This window comes from Odontesthes bonariensis, chromosome 4 (genome assembly GCF_027942865.1).
Source record: "Odontesthes bonariensis isolate fOdoBon6 chromosome 4, fOdoBon6.hap1, whole genome shotgun sequence".
NCBI classification, from domain to species: Eukaryota; Metazoa; Chordata; class Actinopteri; order Atheriniformes; family Atherinopsidae; genus Odontesthes; species Odontesthes bonariensis.
The window spans coordinates 7331107-7336964 of record NC_134509.1 but is presented as its reverse complement, the minus strand read 5'-3'; positions in this window follow the sequence as shown (position 1 = coordinate 7336964).

The window sequence follows — 5858 nt, the reverse complement described above, 5'->3', positions numbered from 1 at the left end:
ACAGTCTGCTCTGTCCTTTCTTGTAGATGGCCTCACTGTTGTGTCTCCAGTCCAGTTTGTTGTCCAGATGAACACCAAGGTATTTATATTCCTCAACCACCTCCACCTCTTCTCCCATGATGGAAACAGGGTTTGATCTGACCCTGTTTCTCCTGAAATCTACAATCATCTCCTTTGTTTTGTTAACATTCAAGATGAGATGATTGTTCCCACACCATGCCACAAAGCGGTCCACCAGCTCTCTGTACTCAGCTTCTTGTCCATCTCTGATGCACCCGACAACTGCAGAGTCATCTGAATATTTCTGTAGATGACAGGAGTCTGACTTGTACTGGAAGTCTGAAGTGTACAGAGTGAAAAGGAATGGTGAGAGTACAGTCCCCTGTGGTGCTCCTGTGCTGCTGATCACCTGGTTAGACACACAATTCTTCAGTCTGACAAACTGTGGTCTGTTTGTCAGGTAGTCATTAATCCAGGTGATTGTTGAGGCCTCCACCTGAGTCTTCTGGAGTTTCAGACGAAGCAGATCAGGCTGAATTGTGTTAAATGCACTGGAGAAATCAAATAACATGATCCTCACAGTGCTGCCTGCTTTGTCCAGATGACAGTGGGTTTGTTGAAGCAGGTGTATGATAGCGTCTTCAACTCCAACTCCATGGCGATAAGCAAACTGCAGGGGGTCCTGATATGTGCTGGTTTGCTTACACAGGTGGGTCAACAGGAGTCTCTCCAGGACCTTCATGATGTGGGATGTCAGGGCAACAGGTCTGTAGTCATTGATGTCTGAAGGGTGAGTTTTCTTTGGTACCGGAACCAGACAGGATGTCTTCCACAACAGTGGTACCTTCTCTTGGGTCAAGCTAAGGTTGAAAAGGTGTTACAGAATCCCACAGAGCTGCTCTGCACAGGCCTTCAGGACTCGGGGGCTGACACCATCTGGACCTGCAGCCTTGTTCCGGTTCAGTCTCTCCAACTGCCTCTTCACCTGACTTCTAGAAACAGAAAAGTGGGAGGGGGAGGCAAAGGGGACAGCAGCATCTCCTGATTGGGTTGAAGACAAACTATTGGAAGCAGAAGAATCCATGACTGAGGTGGAGGTGGAGATGTTACAGGAAAGCTGTGGGTCAGAGGAGGGTGGGATGTCTCTTTGGCTGGGAACAGGAGGGGAGGATGGTGAGCTTGTTCCTGAACTGAACCTGTTGAAGAATGTGTTCAGCTCATTTGCTCTGTCCAGACTTCCATCCATCCGATCCTCCCTCTGCTTGAGGCCTGTGATCTTCTTCATTCCTGACCACACATCTCTGATATTGTTCCTCTGCAGTTTACTCTCAAGCTTCTTTCTGTACACCTCCTTGCTCTCTCTGATCTTGACTTTGAGCTGCTTCTGTATACTCCTCAGTAACTCCCTGTCTCGCTCCCTAAAGGCTCTTTTTTTCTTGTTCAATAGTTCCTTTAGCTCACTGGTGATCCAGGGTTTGTTATTAGGGAAGCATCTCACTGTTCTGGTGGGGATGGTGTTGTCCACACAGAAGTTTATATAGTCAGTCACACACTCAGTCATGGCATTACTGTCCTCTCCATGTGGCTTAAAAGAGAAATCCAATCAGTTGCATTAAAACAACCCTGTAAGGCTTCTTCAGCTTCCTGTGACCACTTTCTAACAGTCCTTTTTGTGACAGGTAGTCTCTGGACAAGGGGTTTATATGCTGAACAGAGAAAAACAAGGTTGTGATCTGATTTACCCAGGGGAGGTCTTGATTTGGAAATGTATGAATCCTTGACATTTGTGTAAAACAAATCCGATGTCTTGTTTTCTCTGGTAGAGCAGCTGACAAACTGTTGAAAAGTTGGCAGTGTAGCAGAGAGTGAGGCATGATTAAAATCACCAGATATTGCCACAAAAGAATTGGGGTGTTGTATTTGTATCTTAGCAACAACGGAACTGATGACATCACATGCAGTGTCGGCAACAGCTGAGGGTGGAATGTAAACAGCCACCAAAACAACACTGGTGAACTCTCTTGGCAAATAATATGGACGAAAACTTACTGCCAATAGTTCAATGTCAGGACTGCAGAGACGACTCTTCACAGTAACATGTCCTGGGTGACACCATCTGTTGTTGACAAGCACTGCCAATCCACCCCCTTTCCTTTTCCTGCTACTCTTTAAATCTCGATCTGCTCGTACAGTCAGGAAGCCCGGCAGAGAGACGCTGGAGTCGGGGATATGATCCTGCAGCCATGTCTCAGTAAAACACATAATGCTACATTCCCGATATTCTTGCTGAGTCCTTGTCAAGGCTAGAAGTTCATCCAACTTGTTAGCTAACGATCTTACATTGCCCATGATGATGGATGGCAGAGATGGTTTGAACTTCCTCTTTCTTTCTCTCCTCTTTGCTCCTGCTCTGCATCCACAACGCCTCCTTTTCAATTCCAGTGGGATTTCTGGCTTCAGTTGTCGAATTATTTCTGCTTTTCCAATGTTAATCAGCTGCTCCCTGTTGTAAAACACCCTGTTGCTATGGTTATGCATCATAACAAAAGAGCAAAATATACAAAAGTATTGGGAAAAATCAATCTAGCTGCACAGCATCCAAGGCAGGAAGGAACAGTTGTCCAAAAAATGCAATTTCTTCCAAGAAAAAACAGGAATGAAAATTAGAAAAAAGAAAAAAAAATCTCATTGTGAGGTACAGAGCTACTCCAACGTGCTGCCACCCTCAGCAGCGCATTCTAAACAAAGGACCGGCAAATTGACCGGTAAATCGAGAGCTTCGCCTTCTGGCTCAGCTCCTTCTTCACCACGACAGAGCCCGCATCACTGCGGACACCGCACCGGTCCCCCTGTCAATCTCCTGCTCCATTCGTCCCTCACTCGTGAACAAGACCCTGAGATACTTGAACTCCTCTACTTGGGGAAGGATCTCATTCCCGACCCGGAGAAGTCGTTAGACCACATTTATCAAATCCAATAGTATCTGACTGAGACTTGGCATATAGCAGGATATCATCCAGGTAGAGGAGGTGGCTTAAGGTTGTTTCACTTTGGAACCAGTATCAGCAGCCACTTTTAGACAATCTGACAGAGGGGTATCGGACATATGCTCCCTGACAGTGGCTTTCATGTTGTGTAGAGGCAGGTAGTTGAATGGAATTCATTATTTGGAGTCTCCAGCCTTGAGCTAACCACTTTGGATGAGTCTCATCCACTGACAGGTTCATTTGTGCTGCTAGACATTCATAGAGTGCAGTTAGTTTCTTTAGCCAGTGGTTGTAAAACATTAGTGGCTGGTGCAGTCTGACTCTTAAAGCTTGAGACTATTTCTTTGATGTCTGCTGCAGTGATGGACACCGTTTCTGTTTCTGGGAGATAACTGTGGTCAGGTCTCAGATCCACTAGCCAGGAGTATTGGTCTCATCAGATGCTTCTTTCTTCCATTTGCTTCTGCAATTTTTGTTCAGTCTTGGTCCTGGGTGAGTCAATTCTCATCTTATTATCCTACTTCTGAGGGTACACTTCGGATGGTTAAGTGGAGAACAGCCTATTTATTCTCCTGGCTTCTCCTTTGCTAAAGCACCCTATGAGGCCGATAGCCTTCTTTACAACATGAAATTCGAGGTTTACAGGCATTTGTATGTGCGCAGCTCTCCTAAGGACCCTCCACAGCCAAATATAACCAAACATCTCCAGTATAAATTTGTCTGTACAAACTCTGCTGCGCTGCCATGTTTCTTTTTAGATAGAACTTTAAAATTCTCACTCTGGGATGTAGCTCTTCAGTTATTAGCAATTTCTCTAACCGTTCCATCGTTCCATAGACCTTATGCTGCGTGTACACCAAGAGCGACCTCCGCTACCTGGTAGCGGAGGTCGCTGGAGAAGCTTCGCTTGAGAATTTGCTTTGGTAGCTTTGGTAGCTTTGGTAGCTCGTGACGTCACATTTAGAATGTTCAATTCTTAAAGGCCCCGCGGCTGTGCAGCACCCCCGCGGAAAAAAACATGAGGAAAGAGAGGGCAGGGACACGAATAAACGTGTTGTTATTTACAATTTGTTATACAAGATATACATCATGTTACAAATTATGTAAAACTACATTAGGTACACCTGAGAAGAGCAGGAATAGCAGAGGCAGCTGTGAAAATAAACTAAATTCGAAATAAAATCCGAAATAAATCGTAATTGCAGTGAGAAAGGTATGCGTGGGGTTACTACACTATTGTATTGAAGCACTCGACACGGCAATTGCAACAGTCTCAGGATTAAACGTCTATTGTTTGGATAGGAACCAAAGTTTACACGTTTGTTTCCGCGAACCCCGCGGATTGTCGGACCCCTACAATCTGTGGATTGTCATTGGTTTTCGCCGAAACGCGTCATAGCTCATTACCATAAAGTTAGCTTGAGTTTAATCGCTGGAATCCGCTCTGGTAGCCCAGGTAGCTCACCCTCCATAGGGAAATAATGATTTCCGGCGCCCAGGTAGCGCAGGTCGCTCTTGGTGTACACGCAGCATTAGGCTGAACTTGCTGGGATGTCCACTCTTAAAAAGTCTGGTAAGTGTCTTGAATGTTTTCCAGTTGTGAATCATGTCCCTCACTGTAGAATAATAGTTTGGAATAGTTTGGAAAAGGTCTCATAACTCTTCACATATTGATAGGCAGCAACAGTTGCTTTTCTAAGATCATTACTAGTCTCTTTCTTCCTTGGCATTGTGTCAATACACACATGAACGCTCCGGACCAGCAAACTGCCAAAACACCTGCTGACGATCAACCGATCCAGTGCATTTAATTGGCAGCAGTTTTCAACTTATCTTCTAAATCCCGATGGAAGCAGTAAGGTTTTAATTAGGCTTCATTTAAACTGCAAGTCTTGATGCCCAGATCTGATTTCTTTTGCCTAAATCCGATTTTTTTTTTAACGTGTGGTTACACGTACTTTAATAATGTGAATCATATCTGATTCACGCGATTACGCTTGCCTATCACCTGAAACATCGCGCATGCCTACTTAAGTGTTTACCAAACTCTACTGCTGAGGCAAATGGACGACGTTGACATGGGTGTGATGCTAGTGTTGCGGTACATGAGAAGTTCGCCCAACATTGGCAGGATTTTAAGGCAGAGAAGGAGGAAAAGGGCCATTATTGCATCCTGTGCACACGCTGCCATTATTGCCTCCTCAGCTGTTCAGAGGAGTGTCTGGGTGCGAGACCGATCCCAGGACTGGTGGGAGAATGTTGTGGCGGGCTTTGATGAAGAGCAGTTGGGTCAGGAATTTTAGAATGAGCCGACAAACTTTTGATATGCTGTGCGAGAGTTTGTCCCCATTCTTCTCCTACCAAGACACCACATTTCGTCGGGCGATTCCACTGAATATCCGATCTGCCTGTTTACACGGCGGTCGCATTGTCACATATCAGATTCGTATCTGATGAATTTCCACATATGAAGGAGGCCTGTATCCGATCTCAAAATATCCGAATGCATGCGTCCTTGTCCTATTTACATGGTCAAAAAACATATCCGATCTGTGTCACATGAGAGCAAAAAATCGGAATTGGGTAACATTTAACTGACAGTGTAAATGTAGCCTTAGTTTTTCACACACTGCTTCTGCATTTTAGGTTTCGGTTGTTTTAGGTAAATGAATAGTGACAAGGTGTAGAATGAAAATTCACCTAATTTTAAGACTAGGTAAAGACCAGATGATTTTTTTAAAAATCTTTTTTAACTATGTCCTCATGTGTGAAACCCTAAACAGTACCCAAGTATTAATTTGAACACTCTAAGGGAAAGATATAAATACAGATAACATAAGTGTTTGAATCATGAGGAAAAATTCTAAAAAC